The following is a 12920-nucleotide window of genomic DNA, read 5'->3' on the forward strand; positions in this document are numbered from 1 at the left end:
GCTTCTTTGCATCTCCTTTTTCATCGTGGAGGATGGGCCCTCTAAATCTGTAAGTGAACAACGTCTTCATGTGCCTTATCTATTTTAGAGCACCAGGTAGAGCAGAGCCCAACTCTCCTGGCCCCTAGTAAAGTCTCTTTGTGTAGGTTCCTGATTCTCTAGTCTGTGCTCTGTAGGTGGTAGAAGTTCACTGATTGATCATTGTTAATTGATCGAAGCAAAAACAGAGAATGAGCTGTTGCTGCAGAACCATACTTCAGAGAATAGCCCTTGTGTTTTATTGTACCCAGCACCACATGCAGATGCATGTTTAATAAATGCTTTTTGATAACAGCAATGATGAGAAAAAGAATCCCTTTGAGAGAAGTTGGCTTGTGCTGTTTAAGATAATGAAACTTACAAATGAGAAAAACTCTCTGGCATGTGAATGATCACATAGGCTTACAAAGCCTGGGCTGTGAGCTTCCTTGGTTTTTCATGTTTAAGTTTGCCTCTGATGGTTAAGCAAGAAGTTTTGCCATAAAGACCATGCCTCTGAAGGTTGTTCTCCTCTGGGGATCTTAGGGACATGGGGGAAGATCTGTGTTAGTGCCAACTGTCCCTTTCCAGAGCCCATTTGGAAACAGAATGAGTTGGTCAAAGAGAGGCTATTGACAGGGTTTTGCTTATTTCCTGGCCTTAGAGAATCCTCAGCCAAGCTTTAAGGAGAGCTTAATCTCGTTTCCCAAATGAAACTCAAGCACTCTTAGGCTAGATTATGGAAGGGAAAGGACTTTTTTGAGATGTATCTCTACAGGTAAAGCTCTCAGGGTGATAGTGTCTGAACTGTACCATCATTCCTTTACCCAGGGCATGGCAAGATCACCTGCTGTTTTACCTTTAGGATCAGTTGCTGCTAGGAGAGCAGGTTGTCAAAGGAAGAAAAGGAAGAGTAGGTATGATTTCAGTTCAACAAATACACCATAGAAACCCCTAATCCTCTGATTTAAAGCAAAAAAGAAAGGAAACTTAAGCAGTGACTTTGAAAATAATGCAGCAAGCTTGAGTTGTTTTTTATTTGTTGGTGTTTGATTTCTCTCTCCTGTCTGATCCTTATTTCATTTTCTTTCCTACTTGTATAATGTAGGAAGTCCACTCCTGCCTCTGTTCTGCTTCTCTCAGCTTTTAGTGGCCCCACTGGAATCCACTTGTCAATGTTCCTAAATCCCTCAGAGCCAGAGTGAAAGGATCTTTCCTTTTGTGACCGTTTATGGCTTTTTTTTGGTCTGAACAGTGTATTTGCCAACAAACCTTGTTCTGCCTTTAGATTTGGGTTGTTGCCGAGACCTGTTATTTAAATGCAGGGCATGATAAAACAGACACAACATGAGCTTTGGAGTCAATTTAATCCAATTTGTTTATGTAGATCCTACTTCTTTCCAAAAAAGAATGGCAAAAACATAAAAGACAGTGGCAATAAAATTAACCACTTAGAAGAAATATGCCAATCATAAAGGATAAATAGAGCTGAATACCTGGCACTGAGCCACCTGTCAGCACTGTGGAAAGAGAAACATGACACCATTAGGCTCTGAGAAAAGTATTTAGAGTTACATCTGGATTCAAATTCCAGCTCTACCGCTTAATAGATATGTATCTCAATCAGTTGCTTAAATGTCTCCAAGACTAGATTTAGTGACAAAGTAAATGGGTGTAAATACCTAATTGAGTCATTGTGAGGATTAATATTAAATAAATGTATGTAACATATCCATCAAAGGGCCAGGCACATAATGGTTAGTATATGTCAACTTATCTGTCTCTCTGTCCACATGACCATCCATCCATCCATCTATCATCCTGCCCTCTCCTCTCTCTCTTATCACTCCCTCTATCATCTAGCTATCTACCCATCTATGCATTGCATTCATCTCTGTCTTTCTCCCTCTCATTCTCCTTCTGCCGCTGCTGCTGCTAAGTCGCTTCAGTCATGTCTGACTCTGTGCGACCCTAGAGAAGGCAGCCCACCAGGCTCCCCCGTCCCTGGGATTCTCCAGGCAAGTACACTGGAGTGGGTTGCCATTTCCTTCTCCAATACATGAAAGTGAAAAGTGAAAGTGAAGTTGCTCAGTCACGTCCGACTCTTCGAGACCCCATGGACTGCAGCCCACCAGGCTCCTCCGCCCATGGGATTTTCCAGGCAAGATACTGGAGTGGGTTGCCATTGCCTTCTCCACATTCTCCTTCTATCATCTGTGTATTTTTATCTGTCTATTGCCTCTCCCATTCTCCACACTGTCCCTGACGTCATTCCCCCTACTTCATAAATCATGTATTGTTATTTCATTTTTCATAGTTTAGAAAGTTTTGTCCTATGAGATTATAACCTTTATTACAATCTCTTCAGAGGCAGGGACTGTATCTTACACTTTTTATGCCCTTTCTTTCCTGTAGAGAGCTGTTATAAAGCTGGCATCCAATAAGAACTTATTGGTTTTGTTATTCCCATGAGAAAGTCTTGGGTTCTCATTTGCTTCTGTTTCTCAGGAATACCTCTCATGTCAGTTAGGCTTCCTTTCCCCCTTGACTTTAATGATGAAGAAAACATTCCATTTGCTTGGACTGGACCCCTGGGCTAACTTCTCTCATGGTAATGAGTCTCCAGGATTTTCTGAGTTGCTTCCGTAGAATGGAGAGCACTGACAGTGGTTCTGCTGTATACATCACTGGGCTCCACTGATGACCAGTCCAACAGAAAGGGGGCACATGGCCAGAGGGTTCATCTAATCTAAATTCTAGGCAATCAGAGCTGCTGTGTGAGAGTGACCTCTCAGCAGGTGTGTGGGAATACACCTCTCTGAAAGGAAATTGGAAGCCTTTTGAATCCACAGGAGTCCCAGACTGTTATTGCACGTAAGGGTGGCCCTCTTTCATCAGTGAAGAATGTGAGAACCCCTGCCCCTGCTCCTGGAGTAACTCTGTATTGAGAGAAGGCACAGACTGGATGCACTGGTATTCAGATCTTCCCGCAGACCCAGCCAAGCCTTCATGAGATGACTCTCGCTAAACTCTGAAGTGCAGCTCTCCTTTGAATGCACCATGCATGGTCTCTCCCATCCCCTATGCCTTGGTTCCCAGAGGAGCTGCCATGGGAACTGTTAGCCAACTGGAGGGAAATAGCGGCCCTCTTGAATTATCTTAACCTGTACTTTCAAAGAAGGCTTCCTCCATATACTTCTCTGTGGCTCTAACTCAAACCCTCAGAGCTGCAATAACAGGTTACATCTCCTGTATCATTTGGTGCTCATGACAACTCCTTCAGAAAGGCACGATCTCCCAATTTTACAGAAAAGAAATTCAAAGATAGAAAATACTGACATCGACACATTATCTTTCTCACTTCAAAGCCCATAGTTTTTCATTGGGCTGGGCTGCCTTCTTTCCAGAATCTAGAAATTTAATGTTTATTTAAAAAAATCATTTAACTTTGTAGCTCCTACACTTAATTAGGACTCCTTTTTTGGGTTTGTAATTTTTTTTTTTTTTGGTTTGGTATGCCATATGACAAAAAGATCCAAAGATGTTTTGGAAAGCCAGAAGTTGGAAGCTTATTTAAAGAAGCATCATGTATTTAGAAATACAATAACTTAGCAGTGAAAATCCGAAGGAGAGTGGCAGAAGGTTTTCGTAAAGTACCAGCTGTTGGGACCTACTGACTCAAGCACACTCTCTATTCCAGATGGTCTTCTCAGATCCTAATATTGAGAATTCATTACACATGGTACTTTTATAAATAAATCTAAGGTCCTGTGTGTAAAATGAACATTGTATTATAGAAGGGAAAAAGGGAAAAAAGAATGAGAGCTTTTTCTTTTAAGCCCTAAGCATATATATTTTAAATTTATATTTAGTGAGTCAGAGATAGGGGGGAGCTATTGAGTTCCAAAAGCTTCCAGATGAAATCACTGTCTTTCCCCCTTAATTAGTTGTGTTTCTTGATAAAGCAGCTATAGTATCAGGGGAACTTCTTGACGTATGGATGTCATGATTCTCAAGTTCAAATAAAGATGAATGAATAATTTGAATTGTTGGGTAGTGCATTATACTTTGTAGATAAACACAGTTCTTAAAATGTTGCTCAGCAAAAACTACTATGAAGATGTGAATTAATCTTAAAAATAAGCACAATAGGGCTTCCCTGGTGGCTCAGTGCTGAAGAGTCCACCTGCCAGTGCAGGAGACACGGGTTTCATCTCTGACCCAGGAGAATCCCATGTGCTATGGAGGGACTGAGCCTGTGTGCCACTACTGAAGCCTGTGAACCCTAGAGTCTGTGCTCAGCGACAAGAGAAGCCATCAATGGAAGCCTATGCACTACAACCAGAGAGGAGCTCCTGCTCGTTGCAGCTAGAGAAAAGCCCGAATAGCAATAAGGACCCAGTACAACCATAAATAAATAAACACAATTTTATATATATACAAAGCACAATAAACCAGGAGCAGAATATTAAACACAAAACTGTGCTGATAAACAGAAAAGTATAAGTTTAAATAATTTTATTAGAAAAGAAAAAAAATCAGAAATGCCACAACTGAGATTTATTTTCTTAAGGAAATTTTAAAATTAGTAGTAGTCATATATTGGAATAGCTAATAAACATTATTAACATTATTAAATTTTATTACAAGTGACTGTAATGATTTCAGGGTGTGGCTTTTTTCTGGCTTGAATTGATACAAATCAGCTTTTTTCTTGGTCTCTCTTACAGTGATGTCTCTTGAGTTGCTTCTGTTCACTGCATTGTTAGGACAGTTGCTTGAATAGTGAGGCCTGCCTGTTAGGTTCCTGCTTCTCCTAAACTAGACAGGCCTTGGAAAAATGCCTCAATTGATTTTTTTTTCTAACCCTACCTGGTTGTGTAGACACAACTTTGGTCTTCAGTTGAATTTGGCAGCCGTGGAGTTTGAGGCTCTGTATAAAGTCATCCAAATTGGCAGCACCAACCACATAGTTGAGACTACTATTACAGTGAACAAACAACTCAGGGAAAAATGAATCAGGCGGAATTGCTGAAATTGTTACAATTTTCAGACATATTCTCACCTTTCTGAAAATTTAAAAACTGCTCATTAAGAAATATATTATTTATAATTAGACTTTTAGGGTCTTATTTATTTTTCCTATATATTTACATGTTCATTCTTAGGGCCATGAAAAAAAGCCAACACATCTATTCTTAGCCATTTCTTGGATTCAACTCACTGCCGTTCTTTTTGCTTTGCTCTCTTCATTCATCCTTGTAAAAAGAAAATACCAAAAAACCAACCTCTAATCTTTTCCCTCCATGAAAGAACTGCTTTTTTTTTTTTTTTTTTTTAAGTAAGTAAAGCAACAAGGAATGAAGCGATTCATTGTGTTGATTTTGGAATGAAAGTGTGATAGTAGATTTAGTGCATGCTAATTCAACTCTGAGAATGTATTGAAGTCAACCATGTAAATTAGACTGCGTATCCAGACCTAACCAGGAAACAAGAGCCAAGCCAACCTAAATTTAGCAAGCTCTGCTGCTCTCTTCAGATATTATAACTTTTATAAGATATTCACAGGAATGTTATTCTGTGGGAGTGCTTTCAGCACATCCATTTGATGCTTTTTAATAAGGAGACAGTGTAAATTCAAAGTTATATATCTGATACACGCACACATCCCATTTCCCCTGTAGACAGCTGCTCAGATATTTTCAGATGCACATGCATCAGATCTAACTTTGGGCAGTGATATCCAACCAGAACCTAGACTCCTCTTGCAGTCTGATCGCACTGCCATGGGATTATCATTTTGTTGCAGAGTTGGAACCACGGCTGGTAGAAGCCTGGTATTTTAATTTGGGCTGCTGAGAGTCAGCATATCATTGCAGACTGCATCATACCAGAATGAGGAGGTCTGAGAGTCTTAATTTGATCCAGTACCACTGTACACACATTTAAACTAGAAATATCATGGGAGAAGGTAACACTTGACATATGTAAGGGTAGATGGAACACATGGGCTTTTGGACAGGCATTTTGGTCTCTCACAGTATGACTAGTTTGTTCTTAAATTGATAGAATAGTTCATAACTGCTTTGATCATCAATATTTAATTCTTCACTTTGGATAATGGGTATATATGGTCAAAATTTAACTATTTAAGCCAATTGTTACAAAATATCCAATTAGCAATTCTGCTAAAAAAATAAAACCAATTTTAGTGATAGTTGTGCAGAGTTGACTAACTCCATTAATTGTTCTATGGTCAGGTGGACCCAAGCTGGAATCAATAGACCAGAGAGCTCAAACTCAGTCACTTAGAGTTAAGCATGTAGATAAATAAAGTAGGTTGAATTCAATACAGGCTCTATCCAATGGGAGACCCCACTCAGTTCCAGTAGTTATAGCCATATGCAGGAATTTGGGCCTGGTATTGCTAAATATTTTGATTTTCAAAGGGAGCGCCTGTTCCTCCACGTAATATGTACCTACTCATTCACATGTATGTCTCCTACTCATCCTTTTTTTTAGATTTAATTTTTTATTTTGTGTTGGGGTATGGTTGACTCCTGCTGCTGCTGCTAAGTCGCTTCAGTCATGTCTGACTCTGTGCGACCCCTAGATGGCAGCCCACCAAGCTCCTCTGTCCCTGGGATTCTCCAGGCAAGAATACTGGAGTGGGTTGCCATTTCGTTCTCCAATGCATACAAGCATGCTAAGTCGCTGCAGTCGTGTCTGACTCTGTGTGACCCTACAGACAGCAGCCCACCAGCCTCCTCTGACCACAGGATTCTCTAGGCAAGAATACTGGAGTGGGTTGTCATTTCCTTCTCCAAGAGTTTACTCCTACTTACCGTTTAAAACTTTGTTCAGATGTTAACTTCTCTGGGAAACCTTTCATTAGTCCTAAGGAGAGAATGTATTGCCCACATTCACTCTCCTGCTCATGGCATGTTGTACAAATCTCCAATATTGATTGCTCTTCACTGATGATAGCATAATTTCATGTTTCATGTTTGGTGACTGTTTCCCCAGCTATACAGTGAACTGCTCAAGGGCAGACTTCGTGTAGCACTCCTAAAGCATGGTACTACCTGAGTAGGTGCCAAATGATGCTGAATTATTAAAAGAGGGCTATGGAGGGAGAATCTGAGTGGAAATCTGTTAGGTTCTAAGAGATGACCTGGAAAATAATGGAAACAAAAAAACAAGAAGAGGGTACACCTTGTCAAACTTTGTCATTAACATTCCTTGCTACCTTCTAAAAATACTCTATTTTTCTGTGCCACCTGCTACTGCTAAGTTGTGTCAGTCGTGTCCGACTCTGTGAGATCCCATAGATGGCAGTCCACCCGGATCCTCTGTCCCTGGGATTCTCCAGGCAAGAACACTGGAGTGGGTTGCCATTTCCTCCTCCAAGGCATGAAAGTGAAAAATGAAAGTGAAGTCGCTCAGTCGTGTCCGACTCTTCAAGACCCCATGGACTGCAGCCTACCAGGCTCCTCCGTCCATGGGATTTTCCAGGCAAGAGTAGTGGCGTGGGTTGCCACTGCCTTCTCCGTCTGTGCCACCTGACATTGCTTTACTCATGGGTTAGTTGCTCAGTCATCTCTGACTCTTTGCAACCCCATGGACTATAGCCCACCAGGCTTCTCTCTCCGTAGAATTTCCCAGGCAAGAATACTGGAGCGTGTTGCCATTCCCTTCTACAGAGGATCTACCTGATCCAGGAATAAAACCTGGATCTCCTGCATTGAAGGTGGATTCTTTACTGTCTGAGCCACCAGGGAACTCATATGGCACTTCAAATCTGGTCCTGTTCCCTGCCAAGATATAACCTATTAAATGTGACATTATGTATTTTTTTTATTGGAATATTTGCTTTATTGTAGTGGTCTGGAATCAAACCTAAAATATCTTTGAGGTATGCCTGTGTTTATCCACACTGATTCTACTTTGTTGTGATTTAATTTATTTTTTAATTTTTTTTAAATTTTATTTTGTTTTTTAACTTTACAATGGTATTGGTTTTGCCATATATCAAAATGAATCCACCACAGATATACATGTGTTCACTATTCTGAACCCTCCTCCCTCCACATACCATCCCTCTGGGTCGTCCCAGTGCACCAGCCCCAAGCATCCAGTATCGTGCATCGAACCTGGACTGGCGACTCGTTTCATATATGATATTATACATGTTTCAACGCCATTCTCCCAAATCATCCCACCCTCTACCTCTCCCACAGAGTCCAAAAGACTGTTCTATACATCATTGTCTCTTTTGCTGTCTCATATACAGGGTTATTGTTACCATCTTTCTAAATTCCATATATATGCGTTAGTATACTGTATTGGTGTTTTTCTTTCTGGCTTACTTCACTTTGTATAATAGGCTCCAGTTTCATCCACCTCATTAGAACTGATTCAAATGTATTTTTTTAAATGGCTGAGTAATACTCCATTGTGTATATGTACCACAGCTTTCTTATCCATTCATCTGCTGATGGACATCTAGGTTGCTTCCATGTCCTGGCTATTATAAACAGTGCTGCGATGAACATTGGGGTACACATGTCTCTTTCAATTCTGGTTTCCTCAGTGTGTATGCCCAGCAGTGGGATTGGTGGGTCATATGGCAGTTCTATTTCCAGTTTTTTAAGGAATCTCCACACTGTTCTCCATAGTGGCTGTACTAGTTTGCATTCCCACCAACAGTGTAAGAGGGTTCCCTTTTCTCCACACCTTCTCCAGCATTTATTGCTTGTAGACTTTTGGATCGTAGCCATTCTGACTGGCGTGAAATGGTACCTCTGGTTTTGATTTGCATTTCTCTGATAATGAGTGATGTTGAGCATCTTTTCATGTGTTTGTTAGCCATCTGTATGTCTTCTTTGGAGAAATGTCTATTTAGTTCTTTGGCCCATTTTTTGATTGGGTCATTTATTTTTCTGGAGTTGAGCTGTAGGAGTTGCTTGTATATTTTTGAGATTAGTTGTTTGTCCGTTGCTTCATTTGCTATTATTTTCTCCCATTCTGAAGGCTGTCTTTTCACCTTGCTTATAATTTCCTTTGTTGTGCAGAAGCTTTTAAGTTTAATTAGGTCCCATTCGTTTATTTTTGCTTTTATTTCCAATATTCTGAGAGGTGGTCATAGAGGATCCTGCTGTGATGTATGTCAGAGAGTGTTTTGCCTATGTTTCCTCTACGAGTTTTATAGTTTCTGGTCTTACATTTAGATATTTAATCCATTTTGAGTTTATTTTTGTGTATGGTGTTAGAAAGTGTTCTAGTTTCATTCTTTTACAAGTGGTTGACCAGTTTTCCCAGCACCACTTGTTAAAGAGATTGTCTTTAATCCATTGTATATTCTTGCCTCCTTTGTCAAAGATCAGATCAGATCAGTCGCCCAGTCGTGTCCAATTCTTTGCAACCCCATGAATCGCAGCACACCAGGCCTCCCTGTCCATCACCAACTCCTGGAGTTCACTGAGACTCACGTCCATTGAGTCAGTGATGCCATCCAGCCATCTCATCCTCTGTCGTCCCCTTCTTCTCTTGCCCCCAATCCCTCCCAGCATCAGAGTCTTTTCCAATGAGTCAACTGTTCCCATGAGGTGGCCAAAGTACTGGAGTTTCAGCTTTAGCATCATTCCTTCCAAAGAAATCCTAGGACTGATCTCCTTCAGAATGGACTGGTTGGATCCCCTTGCAGTCCAAGGGACTCTCAAGAGTCTTATCCAACATCACAGTTCAAAAGCATCAATTCTTCAGTGCTCAGCTTTCTTCACAGTCCAACTCTCACATCCAAATATGACCACTGGAAAAACCATAGCCTTGACTAGACAGACCTTTGTTGGCAAAGTAATGTCTCTGCTTTTGAATATACTATCTAGGTTGGTCATAACTTTCCTTCCAAGGAGTAAGCGTCTTTTAATTTCATGGCTGCAGTCACCATCTGCAGTGATTTTGGAGCCCCAAAAAAATAAATTCTGACACTGTTTCCACTGTTTCCCCATCCATTTCCCATGAAGTGGTGGGACTGGATGCCATCATCTTCGTTTTCTGAATGTTGAGTTTTAAGCCAACTTTTTCACTCTCCTCTTTCACTTTTATCAAGAGGCTTTTGAGTTCCTCTTCACTTTCTGCCATTAGGGTGGTGTCATCTGCATATCTGAGGTTATTGATATTTCTCCTGGCAATCTTGATTCCAGCTTGTGCTTCTTCCAGCCCAGAGTTTTCATGATGTACTCTGCATATAAGTTAAACAAACAGGGTGACAATATACAGCCTTGACGTACTCCTTTTCCTATTTGGAACCAGTCTGTTGTTCTATGTCCAGTTCTAACTGTTGCTTCCTGACCTGTAGACAGGTTTCTCAAGAGGCAGGTCAGGTGGTCTGGTATTCCCATCTCTTTCAGAATTTTCCACAGTTTATTGTGATCCACACAGTCAAAGGCTTTGGCATAGTCAGTAAAGCAGAAATAGATGTTTTTCTGGAACTCTCTTGCTTTTTCCATGATCCAGCGGATGTTGGCAATTTGATCTCTGGTTCCTCTGCCTTTTCTAAAACTAGCTTGAACATCTGGAAGTTCACAGTTCACATATTGCTGAAGCCTGACTTGGAGAATTTTGAGCATCCCTTTACTAGCGTGTGAGATGAGTGCAATTGTGCGGTAGTTTGAGCATTCTTTGGCATTGCCTTTCTTTGGGACTGGAATGAAAACTGACCTTTTCCAGTCCTGTGGCCACTACTGAGTTTCCCAAATTTGCTGGCATATTGAGTGCAGCACTTTCACAGCATCATCTTTCAGGATTTGGGATAGCTCAACTGGAATTCTATCACCTCCACTAGCTTTGTTCGTAGTGATGCTTTCTAAGGCCCACTTGACTTCCCATTCCAGGATGTTTGGCTCTAGGTCAATGATTACACCATCGTGATTATCTGTGTCGTGAAGATCTTTTTTGTATAGTTCTTCTGTGTATTCTTGCCATCTCTTCTTAATATCTTCTGCTTCTGTTAGGTCCATACCATTTCTGTCCTTTATCGAGCCCATCTTTGCATGAAATGTTCCTTTGGTATCTCTGATTTTCTTGAAGAGATCTCTAGTCTTTCCCATTCTGTTGTTTTCCTCTATTTCTTTGCATTGATCGCTGAAGAAGGCTTTCTTATTTCTTCTTGCTATTCTTTGGAACTCTGCATTCAGATGTTTATATCTTTCTTTTTCTCCTTTGCTTTTCGCTTCTCTTCTTTTCACAGCTATTTGTAAGGCCTCCTCAGACATCCATTTTGCTTTTTTGCATTTCTTTTCTATGGAGATGGTCTTGATCCCTGTCTCCTGTACAATGTCATGAACCTCAGTCCATAGTTCATCAGACACTCTATCTATCAGATCTAGACCCTTAAATCTATTTCTCACTTCCATTGTATAATCATAAGGGATTTGATTTAGGTCATACCTCAAAGGTCTAGTGGTTTTCCCTACTTTCTTCAATTTAAGTCTGAATTTGGCAATAAGGAGTTCATGATCTGAGCCACAGTTAGCTCCTGGTGTTGTTTTTGTTGACTGTATAGAGCTTCTCCATCTTTGGCTGCAAAGAATATAATCAATCTGATTTCAGTGTTGACCATCTGGTGATGTCCATGTATAGAGTCTTCTCTTGTGTTGTTGGAAGAGGGTGTTTTTTATGACCAGTGCATTTTCTTGGCAAAACTCTATTAGTCTTTGCCCTGCTTCATTCCGTATTGCAAGGCCAAATTTGCCTGTTACTCCAGGTGTTTCTTGACTTCCTACTTTTGCATTCCAGTCCCCTATAATGAAAAGGACATCTTTTTTGGGTGTTAGTTCTAGAAGGTCTTGTAGGTCTTCATAGAACCGTTCAACTTCAGCTTCTTCAGCATTACTGGTTGGGACATAGCCTTGGATTACTGTGATATTGAATGGTTTGCCTTGGAAATGAACAGAGATTATTCTGTCATTTTTGAGATTGCATCCAAGTACTGCATTTCGGACTCTTTTGTTGACCATGATGGCTACTCCATTTCTTCTGAGGGATTCCAGCCCACAGTAGTAGATATAATGGTCATCTGAGTTAAATTCACCCATTCCAGTCCATTTCAGTTCGCTGATGCCTAGAATGTTGACATTCATCTTGCCATCTCTTGTTTGACCACTTCCAATTTGCCTTGATTCATGGACCTGACATTCCAGGTTCCTATGCAATATTGCTCTTTATAACATCAGACCTTGCTTCTATCACCAGTCACATCCACAACTGGGTATTGTTTTTGCTTTGGCTCCATCCCTTCATTCTTTCTGGAGTTATTTCTCCACTGATCTCCAGTAGCATATTGGGCACCTACTGACCTGGGGAGTTTCTCTTTCAGTATCCTATCATTTTGCCTTTTCATACTGTTCATGGGGTCTCAAGGCAAAAATACTGAAGTGGTTTGCCATTCCCTTCTCCAGTGGAGCACATTCTGTCAGATGTCATCACTATGACCCGCCCATCTTGGGTTGCCCCATGGGCATGGCTTAGTTTCATTGAGTTAGACAAGGATGTGGTCCTAGTGTGATTAGATTGACTAGTTTTCTGTGAGTATGGTTTCATTGTGTTTGCCCTCTGATGCCCTCTTGCAACACCTACCGTCTTACTTGGGTTTCTCTTACCTTGGGCGTGGGGTATCTCTTCACGGCTGTTCCAGCAAAGTGCAGCCATTGCTCCTTACCTTGGACAAGGAGTATCTCCTCACCGCTGCCCTTCCTGACCTTCAATGTGGGATAGCTCCTCTAGGCCCTCCTGTGCCCGGGCAGCCACAGCTCCTTGGACGTGGGGTTGTCAAGGGTAAGGTGTCCATATGTGCATGGATTTATCTCTGGGCTTTCTATTTTGTTCCATTGATCTATATT

This window comes from Bos taurus, chromosome 8 (assembly GCF_002263795.3).
Source record: "Bos taurus isolate L1 Dominette 01449 registration number 42190680 breed Hereford chromosome 8, ARS-UCD2.0, whole genome shotgun sequence".
Classification (NCBI taxonomy): Eukaryota; Metazoa; Chordata; class Mammalia; order Artiodactyla; family Bovidae; genus Bos; species Bos taurus.